The sequence below is a fragment of the Pinus tabuliformis genome, chromosome Q, assembly GCF_031772625.1.
Source record: "Pinus tabuliformis cultivar Carrire ecotype Pingquan chromosome Q, CPIR1, whole genome shotgun sequence".
Taxonomy (NCBI): Eukaryota; Viridiplantae; Streptophyta; class Pinopsida; order Pinales; family Pinaceae; genus Pinus; species Pinus tabuliformis.
The window spans coordinates 1,143,380,029-1,143,391,891 of NC_142296.1; positions in this window are offsets into that span (position 1 = coordinate 1,143,380,029).

The following is an 11,863-nucleotide window of genomic DNA, read 5'->3' on the forward strand; positions in this document are numbered from 1 at the left end:
AGGTTTGCAAATATTCAATGAAATTGGACTTCATCCTACTTCGACCGCTCACCGCTGTCCTTTTATGAAGCTAAGATGAAAAATGGAAATTATGGCAAATAAATATGTAAGATTTTATAATTTTTTATTAACTTTTAAAGTTAATATGGTGGCTAGAATTGTATATGAAATTTGAATCCATAAATTTATGTTCTTTTTATTTAGCTATAGTTGCCATCTTACAACCCTATTGTTCCCAATCAACTAATAATTTTCAGCATATGTTATACATTTACTGTTCCTGTCATCACCATTACAAGAGAATCAGAGATTACAATTATAAATCGTTTCTTTGATAATTTTCTAAACTCTCATTACTGCTACTAGTCTGGTAGCATAGTAATTTATAATCATAATGGATATGAACCATTTTATATAGACTATAATTCCTATAACATTTCATCTTGCAATTTGTGATTGCTTTGCTTTATTATGTTTCATTGTTCAGGAGTTCTTCAACATCTAATTGATCTTAATATATTATTTTCACTGGATTTAAAAGTGACAATGCATTCAGGGAATTATTTTTGGCCAATATTGAAAGTATTTTGGTTTCTGAAATACATCTATGATGAGCACCAGTATTGCAGCAAGAATGATGCAACTCCTGGGGCTACCAACTTTACTTTATCAACCCGGGGTTTGTACAATCTTGGAGGTGACAGTGTTGTATACACAAGTAAATGTGATGGGTCTGCTCTTTGTCAATGCTAAGCTGGCGATAGACTACTAAGGTTTTTCAAACCAGACTTCTGTGGATTTAGAAGAAGCTTGATTACCAATGAGGGAAAGGGAAATCTACTCTAAAAGAAAGCTTGTCTACTACAGTAAGGAAAAACGTTGAAATCACATGCTAAAACACACCATTTTCTAACTAACTGCCAAGAGGCTTTGCTTCAAAAGAATGCTAAGTTAACATGTATGCAATCCTACTGTCCTAAGCATGTAGATCCAAACCATCAAACCTTCTACTGATGTGCATGTAAATGAATAAAATAAATATGTTTTTCTTTTTGTCTTCTTCTTATGTGAGAGTGTGAAAGCTAATCTCTTTTGGTGATGTGGCAGGTGGCTTAGGATTGATGGTGAATGGTTAGAAGGCTTGGGAGACAAGTAGGGACCCTTTGCTAGCTTCCTAGAGGATTTTTCCTCAATTCTGCCTAAAAATAGGCCACTACAGGTCAACCTATAGGATATCCTAATGCGTTCTACCGGATGTCCTGAAAACCTATAGGATCCCCTATATTTCTACAGGATATAGCTGAGAGAAAAAGGATGGGTGTTGAAGGTGATGGAAGGCTTAGGGAAGGTGGTTTGTGGATGGAATGAGGCAAGAGAGTGTCTAGGACCACTTCAGAACTCAAAACCAAAGTTGGGAGATGGCTGGATTTTCTCAACAAGCTTGGAGAAGTTTCCTTGTGAAATGATGAAATTGGTGAGGGTTTTAGTGAAAGAAAGGAATGATCATGGATGGATGAAGTTGTGATAAGGGTGCTGACTATGAAATCTCTCTATACTTCTAACACACCCTCCCTACATCATACATGGACATTTACCCAAAAATTATGCAAACAAGAAGAATTTCAATTATCTAAGGAAAACTGAATTTCATGAGCTAGCTGCCTACTTCATGCATGAGGAAAACTTGTAGAATAAAATGGAACATTGATGAGATCTAATGTAATATTGAAGATAAAAGAAATGATAAATTAATCCTACTCTTGCAAACTAATCAAATGTTGGCCTAAGTACAGAAAACCTAAATTCCATGAGAAAGTAGAATTATGTCTTTTTGGGGCTGCATAGGAGTTCTTTCCTCAAACCATGATCCCTGAAGGAAGGAGTGAGGCCAAAGCCACCTACTAACATATTTTTGATGTTCCTTTATCTCTTCTAAGCTACTGTTGAAGTAAAGCACAAATGGAAGCAAACTAATAAGAAAACTGATCAAATCTACACAACTTGCAATGAAATAATTCGAAAGACAATTCAACCATTAATCTATGAAATCAATCTAATCGTACAAATACAAGATGAGGAGCCTTTGTTGCTAGGGTTGGGACCTAACCCAAGAGCTTCAGCCCTCTGAGCTAACTCAGTGCTGGATCAAGGAATTGCTCATTCTCATTATCAAAACATAAAATTACATCACAATGTCTTCCACAAGTCTTGAACTTGAAAATGACTAGTGTTTTTATAGCAAAAATTCGAATCCTAATGAGGCTCTAGGCCTCTTTATTTATACAACTGAAGTCTCCAATGACTTCCTTAAATATAGGGAGGCTTGACTCCCAAACTCGAGATAAACTAGCTCTTTAACGACCACTTGCTCGGCTGCCTTTTGATCTCCATGACTTGGCTTCTTGTACTCCGAGCTAGTGTGATTGAGGGAGGAATATTTGAATAAGGGAGGAGTCAATGAGGTGGATATTCCTCCTACAATCTCTCCTCCTTCTCTCATTTGAGTTTCAGCCCTTAATTAGCCAAAATTCCATGATTTTCTCTCACAAACCTGCAATCAATGCACATTAATCCACTAGGCATAATATCTCACTTTGACTCATCTCGTTAAACAAAATACAATTAAAATATGTAATAAATTGTGAGAAGAGTTGATTTGACTAAGCTAGGAGGTGGATTAAGGTTTATATAGTTACCCAATGATGAGGCTCATCATCACCCCCTACTGAAAGTGTTGCTCATCCTCTAAGCAACTAAATCAATATCCATGTCTTTCATGGCTCTAGTGGCCTCCCTGACATCCCATGCTTCTGTTGTAGTTTCCTCTTCCTGTGCATAGAATCCTACCTTCCTTTCTATCTCCTCCCACTACTTTCTTTCTCCCTCTTCATTCCTTCCTTTCAACATTCCTAAGAGCAGTGGTGGAATGAGTCTCAAGCCAATCCAATTGACTTTGAGTCTTTGGAGAGCTTGCTTTTACATGGGTGTCCTATTAAGTGCTTCTCTCATTCTTTGAGGAGAATGATACTCTCTGATTTTCAAACTGTAGGGCAAAGTATTCCATCTCCTTTGGCAAGCTTGCATGCTTTCATCTCCTAACAGCCTGAACATATCCTCAAAGTGTGTAATTGCTTGCTCTTGGGCAGCAAGGTACCTGGGTGCAAGTTGAGGGTCATTTGCAATCAAGTTATGTGTGTTGATGACATCTATTGGATTTGGCCTCTCAGCTCTTATCATGAGAGGTTTTGTTTCTTCCCTTGCCATTATTTTCTTCATTTTTGCAACCCTTGCTTCCTCATGGTTCATCCATGATGCGAAAGCCATCAACTGTAAGTCCCCTAGTTTTGAATTACTGTCCCATACATTCAGATCTGTCAAGGCTAAATTCTGTAGGTAGAACTCACACAGTTTAGCCCTATCCTCCAATGTGCATTGATCACAAAGATCAATGAACTATCTATAATCATGGAATGGCATAGTGCCTCTCTGTGCTAGGGTCTTGATGTGGAACTGCATCCACTATTCCTTAAGGTATAATGCATAGGACTTAGCTAGCATCCTGCACTGGATTGCCTCTAAGGATAGACTGGCCATGGATGCCAATTGATTCTATCTTTCTTGTAGCTATCCCCTTAACCATGAATTTTCTACCTCCAACTAAGCTTTCATCATTTCCTCTCTGTCCCTCAGGCTGCTCAGTTCTTTGCCCATCTCTTTAACTTTTTCCTCCATGTGACCTATGTCCTCAACTACTTTGGATTTGGCAATCTGCATCCATGTATATGTTCTTGCCCTTTCTTTCTTGAGCTCAAAGAATAATGGGATGGAAAATTTCTATGGAATGACCCTACCACCTTTAATAAATCTGTAGTAGGAGTCAAGGTTAGGTTGAGGACTAGGTTCCCTTAGCTCTGGATCCTCCTTCTTTGTTTCTTGCTGCATAATCCCTTCTTTATCCAATTCTGTGTTTCCTGTAGGTTTAGCAAAGTTTCCTATAGGATTGCCTCTACTTCCTGTAGGTTCTTCTGTGCATCTTGCAGGATGCCTTTTCCTTTGGATGAGGCAGATCTAGTTACAGGCCTTCTAACATAAGTGATAGGAGACTTGGGAGAGGCTTGTCCTAATGATCCTTCTCCTTGAGTTTTCATAAGAGGATCCATCTTCTCCTGCTGTTTGGGTGAGTCTTCAATAAAAATAGGAACCTTGGTGGGAGTTTGAGGTTTTCCCTACCTTATTATTGTAATTTTTCTTGTCCTAAAGTACAATGGAGTTTGTCTTTGTATTTTCCCTTTTTTTTTTATAGGGGTACTAAGGGCAGTGAGGGCAACTGTTGCCTCTTTCTCAGTGGGTTCTAGAGATACCCTGGGTGATTCATCCTTGTCTTCTGCCTCCTCTTTTCCATTCCCCTTCTCATCTTTGTCTTTATCCTCTTCTTCTCCCTCTAGTTCCTCACTCTGTTCATTAGTTTCCTCCTTTGCTGTTGGGTGTGGAGCCTAATTATCTTCTATATTCAAAGGTATCGCCACATAGGACCCCAGTTCGAAATGGGGGCGGATGATCTGACGGTAGAACTTATGTTTAGTTTAGGGTTTTTTGCCCTAGAAGGCAACCCCTCTCTTTGTATGAGGGTATTGTATTTGAGGCTGTGTGATAGATGTGTATTCTGTGAGCGGGAAATAGAGAGGTGAGACTATGAGAGAAAACAGAGGATATTACATCGGATCTGTTGTAGGTTGTGTCTCTTCATTTTGCTGGATAATAGAAAGGAAGGACTGGTTGTTCGGGGTGGACGTAGCCCAAACTAGGTGAACCACGTATATCTATGTCTCTCTTGTTTTATGCGCTTTCTGTGTTTATATTTCTGCAATATTTTATGTGTTCCATTGCTCCATAATATATAATTTTCTAACATTTGCATCTTCTTTTGTCTCTTCATCACTTTCCTTCTCTTTTTCTTCCTCTTCTTCCTCATCTATTTCCTCTTCATCCCTCTCTGTTTCTTCTTCCTCCTTTTCAATTTCTTCTTCATCCCTTTCACTGGCAGTGGGGCTCTTGTCATATTCAAGGGCTTTTATGTCATCCTCTTCTGCATGTCTCTGAAAGTTTTCCATGTGATAGGGATTCTGAGGTTTTGGAGGGAATCCTCTATGGTAAGTCTAGGTAACCCATGATGGGCTAGCTATTGATGGTTTCCTTCCTGCACCTTCATGCTCATATATATCACTGATTGAAGAAGGAATTAGGGTATGCTAAGTCTATTTTGAGGAGGTGTGTCTACTCTAAACCTCAATTCTTGGAGAATCCTAAAATGGTATCCATATACCACACTGTACCTACCTTCACATGAGATATACTTTATAAGGTGCTAGCTAATTTTGTTCCAATGATAGGGTAGGCCTTGTCTTCTCACTCCATTTTTGTATTCCATGGCCTCCTCTCCTTCAAAAAATAATTTCCTTTTTGCAGTTTGGCTATTTCCCTTATCCTCCTTTCTCCAAGGCCCTCCTAAGGGAAGTGTGGTAATTCTGCCTATGATTTCAGAGGTGAGCTCTATGGAGAGACCTTTCACCACAACAGTGGCATTGGTCCTAGTTAGTGTAATGTAGGAGAGAGAAAAATCTCTGGCTACTTCATCATCATACCCCCTCAATTTCTCAAAGAAACCCATCCAATTGTGCCTTGTGAATATCTCTAGCATAGGAGGGTGCTGATGAATCCTCACTGTGTTGATGGGTTCCCTCTTATTAAATCCCCCTGTCATTTTCTTTGATGGATGGAGGGGTTTATGTGTCTGATACAAAATTTAATGAATGAGGAAATTTAAATGAAAATCCTGTGTATGCAATTCCCTTATGCTGCAATCATTTCCAACAAACTAGCAATTTTTTTTTTCACTAGGAAAAATGTGGGGAAATACAGAGCCTACCTCCTTATCATGGCTTGATGAAGCCAACCCCTATTTTTCCCTTTTAAACCTGCTCACTTCCAATCCTCTAGGTGTTGGACTGTATCCTGTAGGTGGTCCTGCGCAGGAAAAAAACGAATTCTACCTTTCCTGTAGACTGCTTGAGGGTCGAGAGCGACTATTCTAGTGTGTAGACTAAAGAATGTGAATGCTTCTATGCATGGGGATCAACATTTATTTCCTCATATGGGTGATTTGAGTGGGGTGTTGTGCTGGCAGCCGAGGTATGAGTATCCATTTTTGGACCGTTGGTCCCACTACCACATCATCATTCTCCTCACTTCGTAATCAACTCCCACTTCGAGCATCCGTAGCTTAACTACTTTCGACCTCATCTCTTATTTTCCTTGACTTGACTACTGCCACGTGTGTAAGGACTAAATATCTTCTCCTCGTTGACTAAGCGAAGGTGGCCAAGTTAACTGGACACCTTTTGCTTGTAAAACAACTCTTTCACAACTTTTACATGTTTGATCACATTATGCTAATGAGAGAGTGGAAGCGAGATACTTACTTGTGGTAATGGTGCCTTGATGTTGTTTGTTGAAGAATGAAGTCTTTGTTGTCTGTTTGCTGGATGTGCTTTTCTCCTTCTTCTTTTTTTATTGTCCTCTGGTGATTTTATTTGATGTGTAGGTACTTGGATGTCGATGTTGATGATCCTTATGCTGCTACTAGGCTCTGGAGGAGCTTCTTCTACCTCTGGATCTCCATGCTTGAGGCTAACTGCAACCTGTGATTTTTGTTTTGTGGGATAGGCTACTACAGGATTTCCTATAGGATGTCCTGTAGCTGCTTCTTCCTCAAAAGTTTTAATCATTTTCCATTGTTGGAGCCTAAGGATGGTTGGCATGGGTAGAGAAGGGGTCTAGGGATTTGTGAATGAGGAAAAAGCCTTCAGGTGTTGTCCCCTTGTTCTCTGTCTTCATCCTCTTTTCTCTGTTTTCTCTTTGAAAACTGCAAAAAAAAAATTGAAACTGACTTTTTTGATGAATGCAGGGGTGATCATGGTGGAGAGAGGTATGGTGATGAGATGGTGAAGTAGATTTATTTTTTGTTTTTTGACATGGGCAAGTCATTCCCTTACTCTAGGGTTACTTCCTTTAGGATTCCCAAGCCACTGTAATTCCTACAAGATCATCCTATAGGTTTTTAGGGAATCCTGTAGGTTTAAAAAGAATCCTGTAGAAAAGACAAACCCTTTCAAACTGAGGTAAATGAATGGAAAAAATGGAGGTAATGATGGAATGATGAAGGATAATTAATGGAGAAATAAAAACATGAGTTGGATAGGTCCCTTTTGATTCTCTCTTGTTGCTCTGATCCTCCTCTTGTTGACCTGAAAACAATATTTTCAAAGTTTTTTTTTTTTTGAAAGCAACTAGTCTGCCTCCAAGAGGTTTTCATCCTAGCTGCTTCCCCTAGGCGCCTCAAAAGAGGTTTTCACCCAAGGATTTTTTTATTTCTCTTTTTTTTTTGACACCATTGGGCCGCCTCAAGAGGTTTTCAACCCAACAGTGGGACTTACATGCCTCATGGGGGTTCTCACCTGAGTCTCCTTATTTTTCTCTTTTTTCTTTTTTATCTCTGAATGACTTTATGAGGTAGGAGTTGAGGCTTGCTCAACCACCATCACTATTCTGTTGATACCATCAATGAACTCTTTCTTTGACAATGGCTTCTTGTAAACCTTCAATCTGTGCCCATTAACAAGTAAAGGAATAGCCTCTACATCTATGGTTCCAATCTGCACTGAACCAATATCATGACATTTCTCTATGACATAAGGCCCTAACCATCTACTCCTTAACTTTCCCTTAAATTCTTTATATCTCGAATCATATAACAAATCCCAATCACTTTCTTGAAATTTCTTGTCCTCGATGTTCTTGTCATGCCAGATCTTCCTCTGAATTTGAGTCACCTTTGTGTGTAGGAGGGACTACATTATGAACTCATCTAACCCATTCAGCTAGAGCAATCTCTTTTTTTGTGCACTGCTGAGGTCTAGATCCAGTTGGGCTTCCATCCTCAATGAATTGTTCTCTTTTTTTGTGCACTGCTGAGATCTAGATCTAGTCGGGCTTCCATCCTCAATGAATTATACTCAAATTCAATGGATAACAGGGCCTCCTTCCCATAGATCAACTCATAGGGTGTGAATCTAGTGGTGGTCTTCCAGGTGGTATTGTAGGCCCAAGTGGCCTCAAATAATCTATCTGCCCAATCTTTTTTGTTGCTGCTAACCACTTTGGTCAGAATGCCTTCCAGTGCTCTGTTGGTCACCTCCACTTTCCCATTAGCTTGTGCATGTTAGGGAGTGGATGTTCTATGCTTGATCTTGTGCTGGCTTAACAAGTCTTCAATCATGTTGGATGTAAATTGGCTGCCTTGATCAGTGACTAGTTCTCTAGGGTACCCAAACTTGTAAAATACATTTTCCCTTAAGAACTCAACCACCTTCTCATCTGTTGCTGCCTTGATTGCCTTGGTTTTAGCCCACTTGGTCAAATAGTCAGTGCACACAATGATGTACTGATTTCTTGGAAGGAGGGTCAATAGGTCCAATGAAATCCATGCCCCACTTGTCAAATGGCTCGAGAGTCACTTGAGGTTGCAGAGGTATTTCATCCTTTGGAGTAAGCTTTCCCATCCTTTGGCACCGATTACACTGATTAGTATACCTTCTCACATCCTGATGAAGAGTGGGCCAATAATAACCTGCTTGTAACACCTTGAATGTTATCCTCTTAGTTTCAAAGTGACCTCCACAAGGCCCACCATGACAGGACAGAAGGATGTCAAAGACTTCCTCCTCCCTGACACATCTTCTCAGAATTTTATTCGGGCCTAGTTTGAAGAGGTTTCCCCCAATCCAAGTGAATGGGATGCTCTTCCTCACAATCTTGATTTTCTCTTTGGAGGACAAATTCGGTGGGAACTGTGCAGACACCAAATAGTTTTCTATGTCAGCAAACCATGGAGAGAGAACTGAAATGGCGAATAAGTGTTCATCTGGTAACTGATCATCAACTATTCCTTCCTCCCCTGTAGGCAAAGTTTATCTAGACAAAAAATCTGCAACAACATTTTCCTTGCTAGGCTTATCAACAATAGTTAGATCAAACTACTGTAATAAAAGTAACCATCTAATTATCTGGGCATTCACATAAGGTTTATTCATTAAATACTTAATTGCAACATGTTCAGTATGTACAAATGTTTGATAACCTGTAATGTAATGCCTAAATTTGTTCATTGAATGCACAACAACCAAGAGCTCCTTTTCGGTCACTGTGTAGTTCAGTTCAGCCTTTGACAAAGTGTATATGAAAAGGAAGGGTCCAACTTGGGCCTCGAAGAATAGGTGCGCTGGTCAACTTGTCCTTCAGGGTGTCCATGACCTCTTGACAACTTTTTGACCATACAAACTCAGAGTCTTTGGCCAACAACCCAAATAAAGGAGAAGATATTTTGCTGAATTATTTTATAAACCTCGGATAATATCCAGCTAAACCTAGAGAACTTCTGACATCTCTCTATTTTTGTGGAGGTGGGACCCTTTGGATGATGGCTATTTTGTTTGGGTCCACTTGCAGTCCTTGCTGGGATATTGAATGACCTAGGATAGTCCCTACAGTCATCAAGAACTCACTTTTTTCGAGACTAAGGGACAATTTCATTTCAATGTGTTTTTTCAGCACCTTACCTAAGTTGGACTGAGCCTCCTGGAAATCACACCCATAGGGTGTAAAATCATCCATATAAATCTCTACTGCATCATGGAATAGCTCGACAAAGATACTCAAGACTGCTCTCTGGAAAGTGGCAGGGGCATTACATAGGCCAAAAGGAAGGACCCTATAGGTGAAAGTACCCTAAGGACAAGTGAAGGTGGTTTTATCCTGGTCTTCCTGGCTGATCTGGATTTGATTGTACTCGCTGAACCCATCTAGGAAAGAGATCATTTTTTTCCCTGCCAGGCCATCTAGCACTTGGTCAATGAAAGGTAGAGGGAAATGGTTCTTCTTTGTGGCTTTGTCTAACTCTGTAATCAACACAAATCCTCCACTTCCCATTTTTCTTTGGAACCAACACCAAAGGAGAGACCCACTGACTGTCTGAGATAGGGTAAATGAATCTTGCATCTAGCAGCTTTTGCAGTTCTTATTTGACTATATCCTTGAGAGCTGGATTCATTCTCGTTTGGGGTTGTCAGACTGGTTTGAAACATTCTTTGATATAAATGTGGTGAGTACACACCGAGGGGTGCACTCCATTCATTTCTTTGTAACTCCAAGCAAAGGCATCCAAATGTTACTTTAGCATGTTGCACAACTTTTCTTCTTGGTGTACAGAAAGAGATGGGTTGATCTTCAAAGTTCTCTCGTGACCGAATTCTATGGTTTTGACATGGGTAGGGTTTGAATCAGCTACGCATAGATCAATCGGATGGTTGTTCTGGGTTTCTTTTACTACTTCCTCTAAGGACAATGTACTCGGAGCTGGACTTTGGAGTATGTGTTCAATCAAATCATCTTCATCTGGTTGTCCTCCTCCCATGGCTATCTCTACGGTATAGAGTTGGGTTGAATAAAATTCATCTTCTTCCTCCTCCTCTAGCCATAAAGGTAAGTCATTTTCTAGAGATGGTCGGGCAAGAGGGCACAAGACTAACTTCTTGGACATATGCCCATTTTTTATAGTCATATTTCTAGCCCTGCAGCTAATGTAGGCATCGGAAGTGGATAACCAAGGCCTCCCAAGGATGAGAGGGTAACTAGTAAGCTTGGCCTTAGGCTGGAGAACTAGGAAATATGCAAGGTACTCCCAAGAGTTAATGGAGACCATCACATACTCCACAATCCCCTTAGGGGTCACTGTGGAACGGGCTGCAAGTTGGAAGACTGTTGTGGTCTTTCTCAATAAACCCTGGAGATTGAGCTTGAGCATGGTGTCCTTATTCATCACATTAAGGGTAGCCCCAAGATCAATCAAAGTGTGTGGGATAATGGTGCCATTGATGTGCACATCTACTATAGGGCTTCCAGGGTCCAAATACTTTGGACAAATCACCTGCCCCAACATTAAGTTGGACAACTGTCTAATGACATTAATGATAGGGGCATCTCTTTTTCACCTCCCTGGATGTTTGAAGCACTTCTCCTTAATCAAATTGTTGTAAATAGGTACATCCTTTATGGCTTGGAGAAGTGGAATTTTGACACATAGATTTTTCAATTCTCCCAGAAGTTCAGTCTCTTCTGGGGTAGGTTGGAGTGGTTGGGTTAATCTCTTAGGAAAGGGTGTTGGATTTACTTTAGGCATGCTTTCCTCTCTTTCTTCCTCACTCTCCCTAGGTGGAGGTAGAGGTTGGTTTTCCAGGAGTACTCTCCTAGATCAAGGGTTGATTTCCTGAATCTCCACAGCATAAGAAGGATAGGATGTCTCTCCACTGTATACTTGTTGTGCCTGTCTGTTGTTTGGGTTCAGATTTGGCTAGGCAGGCATGTGGGGTTGTTTAGGTGGAGAAGGGTGTAAAATCTATGGTTGAGTAGGTGGTGAAGGCAATAAAGCTGGAGCATTATTTTATGGGGGACTCCACCCCTAGGGCGATGCATTCCACTGAGGCTGTGGCAGAGCATATGGCTGAAATGATTGGCTGGTTGGATGGGAATGGTAATGAGGTGCAAAGGACCAAGGAGGAGGTGTAGACCAGGAATGATGATAAGGGGGCCCCCAAGAGGGATGGATGTGATTTGGTTGCGGTTGAATATGCATGGGATGACCCTTACATGCCCTACTGGTATGGTCAAGGCCCATGAGGTCTCCTTTGATTTATGTAGCAGAGATGTTCAGTCACCCCTTTAGCTCCCTGGTATACAACTTTTAGTCTAG